Source organism: Pseudophryne corroboree, chromosome 4 (assembly GCF_028390025.1).
Source record: "Pseudophryne corroboree isolate aPseCor3 chromosome 4, aPseCor3.hap2, whole genome shotgun sequence".
NCBI lineage: Eukaryota > Metazoa > Chordata > Amphibia > Anura > Myobatrachidae > Pseudophryne > Pseudophryne corroboree.
In genome coordinates this window covers 633,318,868-633,336,569 of record NC_086447.1, presented here as the reverse complement: position 1 = coordinate 633,336,569, position 17,702 = coordinate 633,318,868, and the positions used below count along the sequence as shown (strand labels likewise).

The 17,702-nt window shown below is 44.4% G+C and overlaps 2 non-coding genes across 2 annotated transcripts; both read right to left on the bottom strand.

Moving 5' to 3' along the window:
• Positions 1–16,179: 16,179 nt before the first annotated feature.
• Positions 16,180–16,272, bottom strand: TRNAT-UGU (transfer RNA threonine (anticodon UGU)). The gene is given in 2 exon segments: positions 16,180–16,215; positions 16,235–16,272. It is a non-coding gene; the product is annotated as a tRNA-Thr (tRNA).
• An 812-nt stretch (positions 16,273–17,084) lies between these two features.
• TRNAI-AAU (transfer RNA isoleucine (anticodon AAU)) lies at positions 17,085–17,177 on the bottom strand. The gene is given in 2 exon segments: positions 17,085–17,120; positions 17,140–17,177. It is a non-coding gene; the product is annotated as a tRNA-Ile (tRNA).
• Between the last annotated feature and the right edge of the window lie 525 nt (positions 17,178–17,702).

Sequence of the window (17,702 nt, the reverse complement as noted above, 5' to 3'; positions counted from 1 at the left end):
CCAGGTGAGGCTTGAACTCACAACCTCGGCATTGCTCAACAGATACTGTCTTATAAGTACCGTGCGCTGATCAATTGCACCACTGGAGCACTTTGCAGCATTGATTGGTTATGCTAGATGTGGATTTTATTCAATACAATCAGTACAGTCATAAGAATTGAAAAAGAAAATCCTTTTTGGTGATGAATGATGAGCAACAAAGGAACATGCATGCCAGATGGCACTTGAATAAGCTGTCCACGGTGATAGAAAAGGTTTAAAAAACAACAACAACAACAACAACAACAACAACAACAATGTTATCATAATTAACGTCATATTTTAGCTTCTGTGGTCATTTTTTACAAGCTAAACACTGCAAGACTGTTTTACAGTTGAAGCAAGGATAAAATATCAACTCTAGTGATGAGTCACTGCTGTAATGAATTCCAACTCAGATGGGACTTAAACCCACAACCACTGGCTTAGGAGAACAGTGCCTTATCCATTATGCCAGTGGTGCTTACTGATGTCCTTATTTAAGACTGATAGGTTTTTCATAGTCAATTATTTATTTTTGAAAAAAAGTGAAGCTGTTTACTGTGTTCTTTGCATTACCAAGTCCAGCAAGAAATGTGCTGGTACTATCCAGAGCTGTCAGTATGGATTATAATGCTATATTGCAGAAAATCAATTTGATGCAACTGCTTTACCAACAGTATGTTAATCTTTTCCATTGCTGTTTTGTTGGCTGACTGAAGGAAGATATGCAGTGCATTTGAACCAAAGCAGATGTGTGCTGACAACTTAAATGCACTATCATGTTTGTGTTTTTTCTTTCTTTCTTCCATCCTTTGTAATATCATATTAAATATTAAGGTAGCAGTTTATAATCAATGACTAATGACATAAGAAAAGGAAAAAAAAACAGTATACAAATTAGAGATGTGCACTTGAAATTTTTCGGGTTTTGTGTTTTGGTTTTGGGTTCGTTTCTGCGGCCGTGTTTTGGGTTCGACCGCGTTTTGGCAAAACCTCACCGAATTTTTTTTGTCGGATTCGGGTGTGTTTTGGATTCGGGTGTTTTTTTTTTAAAAACACTAAAAAACAGCTTAAATCATAGAATTTGGGGGTCATTTTGATCCCAAAGTATTATTAACCTCAAAAACCATAATATCCACTCATTTTCAGTCTATTCTGAATACCTCACACCTCACAATATTATTTTTAGTCCTAAAATTTGCACCTAGGTCGCTGGATGACTAAGCTAAGCGACCCTAGTGGCCGACACAAACACCGTGCCCATCTAGGAGTGGCACTGCAGTGTCACGCAGGATGGCCCTTCCAAAAAACACTCCCCAAACAGCACATGATGCAAAGAAAAAAAGAGGCGCAATGAGGTAGCTGTGTGAGTAAGATAAGCGACCCTAGTGGCCGACACAAACACCGTGCCCATCTAGGAGTGGCACTGCAGTGTCACGCAGGATGGCCCTTCCAAAAAACCCTCCCCAAACAGCACATGACGCAAAGAAAAAAAGAGGCGCAATGAGGTAGCTGTGTGAGTAAGATAAGCGACCCTAGTGGCCGACACAAACACCGGGCCCATCTAGGAGTGGCACTGCAGTGTCACGCAGGATGGCCCTTCCAAAAAACCCTCCCCAAACAGCACATGACGCAAAGAAAAAAAGAGGCGCAATGAGGTAGCTGTGTGAGTAAGATAAGCGACCCTAGTGGCCGACACAAACACCGGGCCCATCTAGGAGTGGCACTGCAGTGTCACGCAGGATGGCCCTTCCAAAAAACCCTCCCCAAACAGCACATGACGCAAAGAAAAAAAGAGGCGCAATGAGGTAGCTGTGTGAGTAAGATAAGTGACCCTAGTGGCCGACACAAACACCGGGCCCATCTAGGAGTGGCACTGCAGTGTCACGCAGGATGGCCCTTCCAAAAAACACTCCCCAAACAGCACATGACGCAAAGAAAAAAAGAGGCGCAATGAGGTAGCTGTGTGAGTAAGATAAGCGACCCTAGTGGCCGACACAAACACCGGGCCCATCTAGGAGTGGCACTGCAGTGTCACGCAGGATGGCCCTTCCAAAAAACCCTCCCCAAACAGCACATGACGCAAAGAAAAAAAGAGGCGCAATGAGGTAGCTGTGTGAGTAAGATAAGCGACCCTAGTGGCCGACACAAACACCGGGCCCATCTAGGAGTGGCACTGCAGTGTCACGCAGGATGGCCCTTCCAAAAAACCCTCCCCAAACAGCACATGACGCAAAGAAAAAAAGAGGCGCAATGAGGTAGCTGTGTGAGTAAGATAAGCGACCCTAGTGGCCGACACAAACACCAGGCCCATCTAGGAGTGGCACTGCAGTGTCACGCAGGATGGCCCTTCCAAAAAACCCTCCCCAAACAGCACATGACGCAAAGAAAAAAAGAGGCACAATGAGGTAGCTGTGTGAGTAAGATAAGCGACCCTAGTGGCCGACACAAACACCGGGCCCATCTAGGAGTGGCACTGCAGTGTCACGCAGGATGGCCCTTCCAAAAAACATTCCACAAACAGCACATGACGCAAAGAAAAATGAAAGAAAAAAGAGGTGCAAGATGGAATTGTCCTTGGGCCCTCCCACCCACCCTTATGTTGTATAAACAGGACATGCACACTTTAACCAACCCATCATTTCAGTGACAGGGTCTGCCACATAACTGTGACTGAAATGACGGGTTGGTTTGGACCCCCACCAAAAAAGAAGCAATTAATCTCTCCTTGCACAAACTGGCTCTACAGAGGCAAGATGTCCACCTCATCATCATCCTCCGATATATCACCGTGTACATCCCCCTCCTCACAGATTATCAATTCGTCCCCACTGGAATCCACCATCTCAGCTCCCTGTGTACTTTGTGGAGGCAATTGCTGCTGGTCAATGTCTCCACGGAGGAATTGATTATAATTCATTTTAATGAACATCATCTTCTCCACATTTTCTGTATGTAACCTCGTACGCCGATTGCTGACAAGGTGAGCGGCGGCACTAAACACTCTTTCGGAGTACACACTTGTGGGAGGGCAACTTAGGTAGAATAAAGCCAGTTTGTGCAAGGGCCTCCAAATTGCCTCTTTTTCCTGCCAGTATAAGTACGGACTGTGTGACGTGCCTACTTGGATGCGGTCACTCATATAATCCTCCACCATTCTTTCAATGGTGAGAGAATCATATGCAGTGACAGTAGACGACATGTCCGTAATCGTTGTCAGGTCCTTCAGTCCGGACCAGATGTCAGCATCAGCAGTCGCTCCAGACTGCCCTGCATCACCGCCAGCGGGTGGGCTCGGAATTCTGAGCCTTTTCCTCGCACCCCCAGTTGCGGGAGAATGTGAAGGAGGAGATGTTGACAGGTCGCGTTCCGCTTGACTTGACAATTTTGTCACCAGCAGGTCTTTGAACCCCAGCAGACTTGTGTCTGCCGGAAAGAGAGAGCCAAGGTAGGCTTTAAATCTAGGATCGAGCACGGTGGCCAAAATGTAGTGCTCTGATTTCAACAGATTGACCACCCGTGAATCCTTGTTAAGCGAATTAAGGGCTCCATCCACAAGTCCCACATGCCTAGCGGAATCGCTCCGTGTTAGCTCCTCCTTCAATGTCTCCAGCTTCTTCTGCAAAAGCCTGATGAGGGGAATGACCTGACTCAGGCTGGCAGTGTCTGAACTGACTTCACGTGTGGCAAGTTCAAAGGGCATCAGAACCTTGCACAACGTTGAAATCATTCTCCACTGCGCTTGAGACAGGTGCATTCCACCTCCTATATCGTGCTCAATTGTATAGGCTTGAATGGCCTTTTGCTGCTCCTCCAACCTCTGAAGTATATAGAGGGTTGAATTCCACCTCGTTACCACTTCTTGCTTCAGATGATGGCAGGGCAGGTTCAGTAGTTTTTGGTGTGTTAGGCGCCGAGGGTCCGCTCGTCAGTGCGGCCGGCGCCTAGCAACGGGGACGCCACTGTCGGATCGTGTTCCCCGTTGCTGGGTCTAAGTTTATATCATCACTGGTTTCCTGGCTGTGTAGCATGCAGCTGCACGGCATGTTGTAATTATCACTCATCTGTTTCCCTGGCCATGCAGCTTGTCAGCTGCATGGCATTTAATCCAATCAGCCTCCAAACAGCTGATTGGAAGACTCTCTGTTAAAAGCACTCCCAGGACTCCTCACAGACGCCGGTGATAGCTTCCTGTTTGCCTGATTCTGCTGCAGAGAGAGTTCCCAGTCCCGGTCTGTTCGTTTGTTCCTGTTCTCAGTGATCCAGTACTCGGAAGTTACCATCTGTTCCTGGAGTCTGACCGAGCACCTTTAACATCTGGTGGTGTTCGTGAGTCGCGGCGCAGCCGTGTGTTGCGGCTTGTCCGCTACTATTTATTATTTGTGTTTATTTTGAGTTCTGGTGCTTTGCGGAGGATTCCGCTTCCACAAGATCCACTCTGGTGTCCAGCGGTGCCGGATAGGAGTGTCGGATCCGTGGATCCTTGGTTGTCCTTTTCCCTGGCGGCTAGTCCGCACATACCTTTTGATTTAGTTAAGTTAGCTTGTAACCCCTGGCTTGGTTGCTTAGTCAGTGGGCCCCTTGTTATCTCCCTGTCTCGGACTTCCCCTTGTCTCCCATTAAGACCTGCGGGGGCATCGGGGTTGGGCAGACATAATCCGCCCTTCGAACGCGGCTGCCATGGGCTCAAGCAACCATAGTCTCGCAGGGGATTTCTGATAACACGGGCGAGACAACGGAGTTAGGGCGCCAGGGGTTACTAGGCTCTCCAGCTCCCACAACCTGTATTTCATTCCTGTACTCAGATCTCTGCCATAAGATCTTCTCCAGTCTGGAGTACAGGAATCGTAACATTATCACCGGCCCGACAAAAGAAAAAATTTGAACAGGAGTTAATTTTTTCACTTATCCAGTAGGGAGAATTTTGTCGGCCTCATGAATCCCACCGGTGTTGGGCCAAATCCTGGCCAGTTTTTGGTTAGTCAGATTCAGGAACTTACCCAGATGGTTCAGGATCTGTCCCTCCGGGTGAGCTCACAGGAAGATCTGTTACGGACTTCCCCGAGGGTCATCCCTGAACCAAAAATGCATCTGCCTGACCGTTTTTCTGGGGATAGAAAACAGTTTTTTAATTTTAAAGAGTCTTGTAAACTGTATTTTCGTTTAAGACCAGTTTCCTCAGGTACGGAGGCTCAGCGGGTTGGAATTATAATTTCTCTGCTTCAGGGGGATCCTCAGACCTGGGCTTTTGGTTTAAAGACAGACGATCCGGCCTTATCGTCTGTAGACGCTTTTTTGAAATCTTTAGGGCTATTGTATGACGACCCTGATAGAGAGGCATCCGCAGAAAGTCAGTTGCGTGCTCTAAGACAGGGTAGGAATCCTGCAGAGAATTATTGTACGGAGTTTCGCCGTTGGTCGAACGACTGTGGCTGGAATGATCCTGCCCTGCGCAGTCAGTTTCGCCTCGGCTTATCTGAATCTATAAAAGACAGCCTCCTTCAGTATCCCGCTCCTGAGAACCTTGATAAACTCATGGAGCTCTCTATTAAAATAGATCGTCGGCTCAGAGAGCGGAGGACTGAGAAAGGGGCATCTGTAGTTTCTTTTCCCTGTGTTTCTTCCGTTCCGATAGACATGGAGGAGCCTATGCAGATTGGTCTCTCCAAATTGTCTCCGGAAGAAAGAACCAGGAGGCAAAATTCTGGTCTGTGTTTGTACTGCGGAGGTAAGGGACATTTTGCCCGTAGTTGCCCAAACAAGTCGGGAAACTTCCTGACCAAGTGAATAGTGAGGAGGTTCACTTTGGTCTACAGCTCATCTCCTCAAATAATTCACTATTGGTTCCTGCTAAAGTTTCTTATGACAGCCTCTGTTCCTCGGTCTCTGCTTTTGTGGACAGTGGAGCTGCAGGAAACTTTATGGACTTAACATGGGCCAAGGCCTTAGGTATTCCTCAGTTAACCTTAAGTAGGTGTATCACCATGCATGGTTTAGATGGGAGTCCCTTATCCAATGGGGTTATTTCTCTATGTACACCTCCTGTTTTGCTCTCGGTGGGAGCTCTACATTCTGAAAAGATTGAGTTTTTTCTTACCCATTGTCCAGCAGTTCCTGTGGTTCTGGGTCACCCTTGGCTGGCCTTTCATAATCCCATCATAGATTGGCAGTCTGGGGAGATTCTACAATGGAGTACCATCTGTGATAAAGAATGTATTACACTTCCTATCCGAGTAGCTGCTGCCAGGCCCGCACATATTCCTGGAGAGTACCAAGATTTTTTGGATGTGTTTTCCAAGGGCAATGCGGATATTTTGCCTCCCCATAGGCCTTATGATTGTACCATTGAGTTAATTCCTGGTGCCACGTTGCCTAAAGGAAGGTTATATGCATTGTCTGGTCCTGAAACTGTGGCCATGAATGAGTATGTGAAAGAAAGTCTTGAGAAAGGGTTTATCAGGCCATCTAAATCCCCTTTAAGTGCAGGTTTTTTCTTCGTAGAGAAGAAGGATGGTTCCCTCAGACCCTGCATTGACTTTCGAGCCCTGAATAAAATCTCAGTAAAGAATACTTACCCTCTGCCTCTGATCTCTGTCCTCTTTGATCAGCTACGTTCGGCTGTTATTTTTTCCAAGATTGACCTGAGAGGAGCATATAATCTCATTAGAATCAGATCGGGGGATGAGTGGAAAACGGCATTCAGTACTCAATCAGGTCACTATGAGTATCTGGTCATGCCTTTCGGCCTATCTAACGCTCCGGCAGTCTTTCAGGATCTCATTAATGATGTGCTCCGTGAGTTTCTGGGAAGATTCGTTGTGGTCTATTTAGACGACATTTTGATTTATTCTGACTCTATAGAACAACATGTTACCCAGGTGCGTCAGGTACTTAAGAAATTACGTGAAAATCACTTGTATGCCAAACCGGAGAAGTGTGAATTTCACGTCACGGAGGTATCCTTTTTAGGGTACATTATTTCCCCTCGGGGATTCCGAATGGAACCTAAGAAGCTCCAAGCCATCCTGAGTTGGGCGCAACCCACCAACTTAAAAGCAATTCAGCGCTTTTTAGGGTTTGCGAACTACTACAGAAGGTTTATTCACTCTTTCTCTGACATAGTTGCTCCCATTGTGGCACTCACTAAGAAGGGAGCAGATCCTACCAATTGGTCATGTGAAGCTAAAGTATCTTTTCAGGCCTTGAAACAAGCCTTTGTCTCAGCCCCTGTCCTTAGACATCCCAACCCAGAATTGCCTTTCATCGTTGAGGTAGATGCCTCGGAGGTTGGTGTAGGGGCTATCCTTTCTCAGAAGGATCCAGATTCCCTTGAGTTACATCCTTGTGCCTTTATGTCCAGGAAATTCTCATCTGCTGAATCCAACTACGATGTTGGTAATCGGGAGTTGCTGGCTATTAAATGGGCTTTTGAGGAGTGGAGACATTGGCTTGAAGGAGCGACCCATACCATTTCTGTTTTGACAGATCACAAAAATCTTCAATACATTGAATCAGCTAAGCGACTGAATGCCCGACAGGCTCGTTGGGCTTTATTTTTCACTCGTTTCAAATTCATTATCACCTTCAGACCTGGTTCCAAGAATACCAAGGCAGATGCCCTCTCACGCAGTTTTCTTCCCGCTCAAGACAACAGTCCTGTTACTCTCATACTTCCGCCTTCAGTCATTCAGGCAGGTCTCACACAGGATGTTTTTTCTCAATTGAAGCTGCTTCAACATCAAGCTCCGGGAAATACTCCTGCTGGTCGTCTTTTTGTTCCTGAGTTTTTGAGAGCAACTGTTTTGGAGGAATTTCATGATAGCAAAGTTGCAGGGCATCTGGGAGTCGCTAAAACTTTTGAATTGGTATCCCGCGCAGTGTGGTGGCCTGGTCTTTCTAAAGACATTAAAGAGTTTGTTTTTTCGTGTCAGGTCTGTGCACAGCATAAAGTTCCCCGTTCTTTGCCTATTGGTCAACTTATGCCATTGAATGTTCCTCTTAGACCATGGTCGCATATCTCCATGGATTTTGTGGTGGATCTCCCTCTGTCAGCTGGATGCACAGTCATATGGGTGGTAGTGGACCGTTTTAGTAAGATGGCTCATTTTATTGGTCTTCCCCGATTGCCATCTGCCCAGGGATTGGCAGTCTTGTTCCTCCGTCATGTTTTCAGACTCCATGGGTTACCCACTGATATTGTTTCTGACAGGGGTCCACAATTCATTGCACAGTTTTGGAAGTCTTTTTGTGCTTCGTTAAAAATGAAATTATCATTAACCTCCGGTTATCATCCACAATCAAATGGACAGACTGAGCGAGTGAACCAATCCTTAAAACAATATTTGCGTTTGTACTCGGCCAAACTCCAAAATGACTGGTCTGAGTTTCTTCCATTGGCAGAGTTTGCTTATAATAATGCCTGTCATTCCTCTACCAATGTGTCTCCATTTTTTGCAGTTTTTGGTTTCCACCCCAGAGCTAATTCATTTTTCCAACATTCCTCTGTCTCCTCTCTGGCCCTGACCTCTCATCTTAAACTTATTTGGAAAAAAGTGCACATAGCTCTCAGAAAAGCAGCTTTCAAGGAAAAAGATTTTTCGGACAGGTTCCGGCGGCCGTGCACTTTTAGAGTAGGAGACAGGGTGTGGCTGTCGACTCGCAATATCAAACTTCGACAAACCTCAGCCAGATTGGGTCCTAGATTTATTGGACCATTTCTCATTATCAAAAAAGTCAATCCAGTTGCTTTCCGGTTACAGCTACCAAAAACGTTACGAATCGGAAATACCTTCCATTGCTCTTTGCTCAAACCATATGTTTCATCTAGCAGATTTCCTCGTAAAAAACCTCAGGGGAGATCACCAGTTATTGTACAGGGTCAGCAGGAGTTCGTGGTTGAGAAGGTTCTCGATTCCAAGCTGTCCCGGGGTCGGCTTTATTTTTTGGTGCATTGGAGAGGTTATGGTCCTGAGGAAAGGTCGTGGGTCCTAGATGAGGACCTTCATGCCCCAAGGCTCAAAAGGGCATTTTTTCAAGAATTTCCTCAGAAACCCGGATTTAGGGGTTCCTTGACCCCTCCTCAAGGGGGGGGTACTGTTAGGCGCCGAGGGTCCGCTCGTCAGTGCGGCCGGCGCCTAGCAACGGGGACGCCACTGTCGGATCGTGTTCCCCGTTGCTGGGTCTAAGTTTATATCATCACTGGTTTCCTGGCTGTGTAGCATGCAGCTGCACGGCATGTTGTAATTATCACTCATCTGTTTCCCTGGCCATGCAGCTTGTCAGCTGCATGGCATTTAATCCAATCAGCCTCCAAACAGCTGATTGGAAGACTCTCTGTTAAAAGCACTCCCAGGACTCCTCGCAGACGCCGGTGATAGCTTCCTGTTTGCCTGATTCTGCTGCAGAGAGAGTTCCCAGTCCCGGTCTGTTCGTTTGTTCCTGTTCTCAGTGATCCAGTACTCGGAAGTTACCATCTGTTCCTGGAGTCTGACCGAGCACCTTTAACATCTGGTGGTGTTCGTGAGTCGCGGCGCAGCCGTGTGTTGCGGCTTGTCCGCTACTATTTATTATTTGTGTTTATTTTGAGTTCTGGTGCTTTGCGGAGGATTCCGCTTCCACAAGATCCACTCTGGTGTCCAGCGGTGCCGGATAGGAGTGTCGGATCCGTGGATCCTTGGTTGTCCTTTTCCCTGGCGGCTAGTCCGCACATACCTTTTGATTTAGTTAAGTTAGCTTGTAACCCCTGGCTTGGTTGCTTAGTCAGAGGGCCCCTTGTTATCTCCCTGTCTCGGACTTCCCCTTGTCTCCCATTAAGACCTGCGGGGGCATCGGGGTTGGGCAGACATAATCCGCCCTTCGAACGCGGCTGCCATGGGCTCAAGCAACCATAGTCTCGCAGGGGATTTCTGATAACACGGGCGAGACAACGGAGTTAGGGCGCCAGGGGTTACTAGGCTCTCCAGCTCCCACAACCTGTATTTCATTCCTGTACTCAGATCTCTGCCATAAGATCTTCTCCAGTCTGGAGTACAGGAATCGTAACATGGTGGTGCTCCAGTCTTCTGTACGTGGTGCCTGTACGCCGAAAGTGTCCCGCAATTCTTCTGGCCACCGACAGCATCTCTTGCACGCCCCTGTCGTTTTTTAAAAAATTCTGCACCACCAAATTCAAGGTATGTGCAAAACATGGGACGTGCTGGAATTTGCCCATATTTAATGCACACACAATATTGCTGGCGTTGTCCGATGCCACAAATCCACAGGAGAGTCCAATTGGGGTAAGCCATTCCGCGATGATCTTCCTCAGTTGCCGTAAGAGGTTTTCAGCTGTGTGCGTATTCTGAAAAGCGGTGATACAAAGCGTAGCCTGCCTAGGAAAGAGTTGGCGTTTGCGAGATGCTGCTACTGGTGCCGCCGCTGCTGTTCTTGCGGCGGGAGTCCATACATCTACCCAGTGGGCTGTCACAGTCATATAGTCCTGACCCTGCCCTGCTCCACTTGTCCACATGTCCGTGGTTAAGTGGACATTGGGTACAACTGCATTTTTTAGGACACTGGTGAGTCTTTTTCTGACGTCCGTGTACATTCTCGGTATCGCCTGCCTAGAGAAGTGGAACCTAGATGGTATTTGGTAACGGGGGCACACTGCCTCAATAAATTGTCTAGTTCCCTGTGAACTAACGGCGGATACCGGACGCACGTCTAACACCAACATAGTTGTCAAGGCCTCAGTTATCCGCTTTGCAGCAGGATGACTGCTGTGATATTTCATCTTCCTCGCAAAGGACTGTTGGACAGTCAATTGCTTACTGGAAGTAGTACAAGTGGGCTTACGACTTCCCCTCTGGGATGACAATCGACTCCCAGCAGCAACAACAGCAGCGCCAGCAGCAGTAGGCATTACACTCAAGGATGCATCGGAGGAATCCCAGGCAGGAGAGGACTCGTCAGAATTGCCAGTGACATGGCCTGCAGGACTATTGGCATTCCTGGGTAAGGAGGAAATTGACACTGAGGGAGTTGGTGGGGTGGTTTGCGTGAGCTTGGTTACAAGAGGAAGGGATTTACTGGTCAGTGGACTGTTTCCGCTGTCACCCAAAGTTTTTGAACTTGTCACTGACTTATTATGAATGCGCTGCAGGTGACGTATAAGGGAGGATGTTCCGAGGTGGTTAACGTCCTTACCCCTACTTATTACAGCTTGACAAAGGCAACACACGGCTTGACAAATGTTGTCCGCATTTCTGGTGAAATACTTCCACACCGAAGAGCTGATTTTTTTTGTATTTTGACCAGGCATGTCAATGGCCCTATTCCTCCCACGGACAACAGGTGTCTCCCCGGGTGCCTGACTTAAACAAACCACCTCACCATCAGAATCCTCCTGGTCAATTTCCTCCCCAGCGCCAGCAACACCCATATCCTCCTCATCCTGGTGTACTTCAACACTGACATCTTCAATCTGACTATCAGGAACTGGACTGCGGGTGCTCCTTCCAGCACTTGCAGGGGGCGTGCAAATGGTGGAAGGCGCATGCTCTTCACGTCCAGTGTTGGGAAGGTCAGGCATCGCAACCGACACAATTGGACTCTCCTTGTGGATTTGGGATTTCGAAGAACGCACAGTTCTTTGCGGTGCTTTTGCCAGCTTGAGTCTTTTCAGTTTTCTAGCGAGAGGCTGAGTGCTTCCATCCTCATGTGAAGCTGAACCACTAGCCTTGAACATAGGCCAGGGCCTCAGCCATTCCTTGCCACTCCGTGTGGTAAATGGCATATTGGCAAGTTTACGCTTCTCCTCCGACAATTTTATTTTAGGTTTTGGAGTCCTTTTTTTACTGATATTTGGTGTTTTGGATTTGACATGCTCTGTACTATGACATTGGGCATCGGCCTTGGCAGACGACGTTGCTGGCATTTCATCGTCTCGGCCATGACTAGTGGCAGCAGCTTCAGCACGAGGTGGAAGTGGATCTTGATCTTTCCCTAATTTTGGAACCTCAACATTTTTGTTCTCCATATTTTAATAGGCACAACTAAAAGGCACCTCAGGTAAACAATGGAGATGGATGGATACTAGTATACTTATGGATGGACTGCCGAGTGCCGACACAGAGGTAGCTACAGCCGTGGACTACCGTACTGTGTCTGCTGCTAATATAGACTGGATGATAATGAGATGAAATCAATATATATATATGTATGTATATATAATATCACTAGTACTGCAGCCGGACAGGTAGATAATATATTTATTAGGTAATGATGACTGATGACGGACCTGCTGGACACTGTCAGCTCAGCAGCACCGCAGACTGCTACAGTAAGCTACTATACTATAGTAGTATGTACAAAGAAGAAAAAAAAAAAACCACGGGTAGGTGGTATACAATTATGGATGGACTGCCGAGTGCCGACACAGAGGTAGCTACAGCCGTGGACTACCGTACTGTGTCTGCTGCTAATATAGACTGGATGATAATGAGATGAAATCAATATATATATATATATATATATATGTATGTATATATAATATCACTAGTACTGCAGCCGGACAGGTAGATAATATATTTATTAGGTAATGATGACTGATGACGGACCTGCTGGACACTGTCAGCTCAGCAGCACCGCAGACTGCTACAGTAAGCTACTATACTATAGTAGTATGTACAAAGAAGAAAGAAAAAAAAAACACGGGTAGGTGGTATACAATTATGGATGGACTGCCGAGTGCCGACACAGAGGTAGCTACAGCCGTGGACTAACGTACTGTGTCTGCTGCTAATATAGACTGGATGATTGATAATGAGATGAAATCAATATATATATGTATGTATATATAATATCACTAGTACTGCAGCCGGACAGGTAGATAATATATTTATTAGGTAATGATGACTGATGACGGACCTGCTGGACACTGTCAGCTCAGCAGCACCGCAGACTGCTACAGTAAGCTACTATACTCTATAGTAGTATGTACAAAGAAGAAAGAAAAAAAAAAACCACGGGTAGGTGGTATACAATTATGGATGGACTGCCGAGTGCCGACACAGAGGTAGCTACAGCCGTGGACTAACGTACTGTGTCTGCTGCTAATATAGACTGGATGATTGATAATGAGATGAAATCAATATATATATGTATGTATATATAATATCACTAGTACTGCAGCCGGACAGGTAGATAATATATTTATTAGGTAATGATGACTGATGACGGACCTGCTGGACACTGTCAGCTCAGCAGCACCGCAGACTGCTACAGTAAGCTACTATACTCTATAGTAGTATGTACAAAGAAGAAAGAAAGAAAAAAAAACACGGGTAGGTGGTATACAATTATGGATGGACTGCCGAGTGCCGACACAGAGGTAGCTACAGCCGTGGACTAACGTACTGTGTCTGCTGCTAATATAGAGTCTAGACTGGATGATAAATTATTGATAATGAGATGAAATCAATATAATATCACTAGTACTGCAGCCGGACAGGTACTATATATATTTATTATGTAATGACTGATGACGGACCTGCTGGACACTGTCAGGTCAGCACAGCACCGCAGACTGCTACAGTAAGCTACTATAGTAGTATGTATAAAGAAGAATGAAAAAAAAAAAAACCACGGGTAGGTGGTATACAATATTATATATATATATATATATATATATATTATATACAATTATATATATATATATATATATATATTAAACTGGTGGTGATTGATTATTAAACTGGTGGTCACTTCAGGTCACGTTGCAACTTGCAACTAGTACTCCGAGGCCTAAGCAGACAATCACAAAATATATTATTATACTGGTGGTCAGTGTGGTCACAACAATGGCAGTGTGGCACTGACTCTGGCAGCAAAAGTGTGCACTGTACGTTATATGTACTCCTGAGTCCTGCTCTCAGACTCTAACTGCTCCCCACTGTCAGTGTCTCCCCCACAAGTCAGATAATACACTTACAGTCACACTATCTATTATCTAATCTATAAATATCACTTCAGCAAGTAGTATAGTAGTATACAGTATAGTAGTACTCCTCCTAATAATGCTCCCCAAAATACTGTGTCTCTCTCTTTTCTAAACGGAGAGGACGCCAGCCACGTCCTCTCCCTATGACTCTCAATGCACGTGTGAAAATGGCGGCGACGCAGGGCTCCTTATATAGAATCCGAGTCTCGCGAGAATCCGACAGCGTGATGATGACGTTCGAGCGCGCTCGGGTTAGCCGAGCAAGGCGGGAAGATCCGAGCCTGCTCGGACCCGTGTAAAAAACCTGAAGTTCGGGCGGGTTCGGATTCAGAGGAACCGAACCCGCTCATCTCTAATACAAATATGCTACAGGTAAGGCTTGAACTCACAACCTCAGCATTGCTCAACTGATACTGTATTATTAGTACCGCGTGCTGACCAATTGCGCCACTGGAGCACTTTGCAGCATTCATTGGTTATGCTAGATGTGGATTTTATTCAATACAATCAGTACTGTCATAAGAATTGAAAAAGAAAATCATTTTTGGTGATGAATGATGAGCAACAAAGGAACATGCATGCCAGATGGCACTTGAATAAGCTGTCTATGGTGATAGAAAAGGTTTAAAAAACAACAACAACAATGTTATCATAATTAATGTCATATTTTAGCTTCTGTGGTCATTTTTTACAAGCTAAACACTGCAAGACTGTTTTACAGTTGAAGCAAGGATAAAATATCAACTCTAGTGATGAGACACTTGCTGTAATTACTTCGACCCCATATGGGACTTGGACCCCCTGGCTTAGGAGGGCGGTGACTTATCCATTATGCAAGTGGTGCTTACTGATGTTCTTATTTAAGACTGTTAGGTTTTTAATAGTCAATTTTTTATTTTTGAGGAAAAAGTGAAGCTGTTTACTGTGTTCTTTGCATTACCAAGTCCAGCAAGAAATGTGCTGGTACTATCCAGAGCTGTCAGTATGGATTATCATGCTATATTGCAGAAGATCAATTTGATGCAACTGCTTTACCAACAGTATGTTAATCTTTTCCATTGCTGTTTTGTTGGCTGACTGAAGGAAGATATGCAGTGCATTTGAACCAAAGCATATGTGTGCTGACAACTTAAATGCACAATCATGTTTGTGTTTTTTCTTTCTTTCTTCCATCCTTTGTAATATCATATTAAATATTAAGGTAGCAGTTTATAATCAATGACTAATGACATAAAAAAAGGAAAAAAAAACATTATACAAAGCTGCTCCAGGTGAGGCTTGAACTCACAACCTCGGCATTGCTCAATAGATACTGTCTTATAAGTACCGCAAGCTGACCAATTGCGCCACTGGAGCACTTTGCAGCATTAATTGGTTATGCTAGATGTGGATTTTATTCAATACAATCAGTACACTCATAAGAATTGAAAAAGAAAATCATTTTTGGTGATGAATGATGAGCAACAAAGGAACATGCATGCCAGATGGCACTTGAATAAGCTGTCCACTGTGATAGAAAAGGTTTAAATAACAACAACAACAACAACAACAACAATGTTATCATAATTAATGTCATATTTTAGCTTCTGTGGTCATTTTTTACAAGCTAAACACTGCAAGACTGTTTTACAGTTGAAGCAAGGATAAAATATCAACTCTAGTGATGAGACACTTGCTGTAATGACTTCCACCCCATATAGGACTTGGACCCCCTGGCTTAGGAGGGCAGTGACTTATCCATTATGCCAGTGGTGCTTACTGATGTTCTTATTTAAGACTGTTAGGTTTTTAATAGTCAATTATTTATTTTTGAGGAAACAGTGAAGCTGTTTACTGTGTTCTTTGCATTACCAAGTCCAGCAAGAAATGTGCTGGTACTATCAAGAGCTGTCAGTATGGATTATCATGCTACAGTATATTGCAGAAAATCAATTTGATGCAACTGCTTTACCAACAGTATGTTAATCTTTTCCATTGCTGTTTTGTTGGCTGACTGAAGGAAGATATGCAGTGCATTTGAACCAAAGCATATGTGTGCTGACAACTTAAATGCACAATCATATTTGTGTTTTTTCTTTCTTTCTTCCATCCTTTGTAATATCATATTAAATATTAAGGTAGCAGTTTATAATCAATGACTAATGACATAAAAAAAGAAAAAAAAAAACGTAATACAAAGCTGCTCCAGGTGAGGCTTGAACTCACAACCTCGGCATAGCTCAATAGATACTGTCTTACAAGTACCGCAAGCTGACCAATTGCGCCACTGGAGCACTTTGCAGCATTAATTGGTTATGCTAGATGTGGATTTTATTCAATACAATCAGTACAGTCATAAGAATTGAAAAAGAAAATCATTTTTGGTGATGAATGATGAGCAACAAAGGAACATGCATGCCAGATGGCACTTGAATAAGCTGTCCACTGTGATAGAAAAGGTTTAAAAAACAACAACAACAACAACAATGTTATCATAATTAATGTCATATTTTAGCTTCTGTGGTCATTTTTTACAAGCTAAACACTGCAAGACTTTTTTACAGTTGAAGCAAGGATAAAATATCAACTCTACCGATGAGACACTTGCTGTAATGACTTCCACCCCATATAGGACTTGGACCCCCTGGCTTAGGAGGGCAGTGACTTATCCATTATGCCAGTGGTGCTTACTGATGTTCTTATTTAAGACTGTTAGGTTTTTAATAGTCAATTATTTATGTTTGAAGAAAAAGTGAAGCTGTTTACTGTGTTCTTTGCACTACCAAGTCCAGCAAGAAATTTGCTGGTACTATCCAGAGCTGTCAGTATGGATTATCATGCTATATTGCAGAAAATCAATTTGATGCAACTGCTTTACCAACAGTATGTTAATCTTTTCCATTGCTGTTTTGTTGGCTGACTGAAGGAAGATATGCAGTGCATTTGAACCAAAGCAGATGTGTGCTGACAACTTAAATGCACAATCATGTTTGTGTTTTTTCTTTCTTTCTTCCATCCTTTGTAATATCATATTAAATATTAAGGTAGCAGTTTATAATCAATGACTGATGACATAAGAAAAGGAAAAAAAAACAGTATACAAATATGCTCCAGGTAAGGCTTGAACTCACAACCTCGGCATTGCTCAACTGATACTGTCTTATTAGTACCGCGCGCTGACCAATTGCGCCACTGGAGCACTTTGCAGCATTAATTGGTTATGCTAGATGTGGATTTTATTCAATACAATCAGTACAGTCATAAGAATTGAAAAAGAAAATCATTTTTGGTGATGAATGATGAGCAACAAAGGAACATGCATGCCAGATGGCACTTGAATAAGCTGTCTACGGTGATAGAAAAGGTTTAAAAAACAACAACAACAACAACAACAACAATGTTATCATAATTAAGGTCATATTTTAGCTTCTGTGGTCATTTTTTACAAGCTAAACACTGCAAGACTGTTTTACAGTTGAAGCAAGGATAAAATATCAACTCTAGTGATGAGACACTTGCTGTAATTACTTCCACCCCATATGGGACTTGGACCCCCTGGCTTAGGAGGGCGGTGACTTATCCATTATGCCAGTGGTGCTTACTGATGTTCTTATTTAAGACTGTTAGGTTTTTAATAGTCAATTATTTATTTTTGAGGAAAAAGTGAAGCTGTTTACTGTGTTCTTTGCATTACCAAGTCCAGCAAGAAATGTGCTGGTACTAT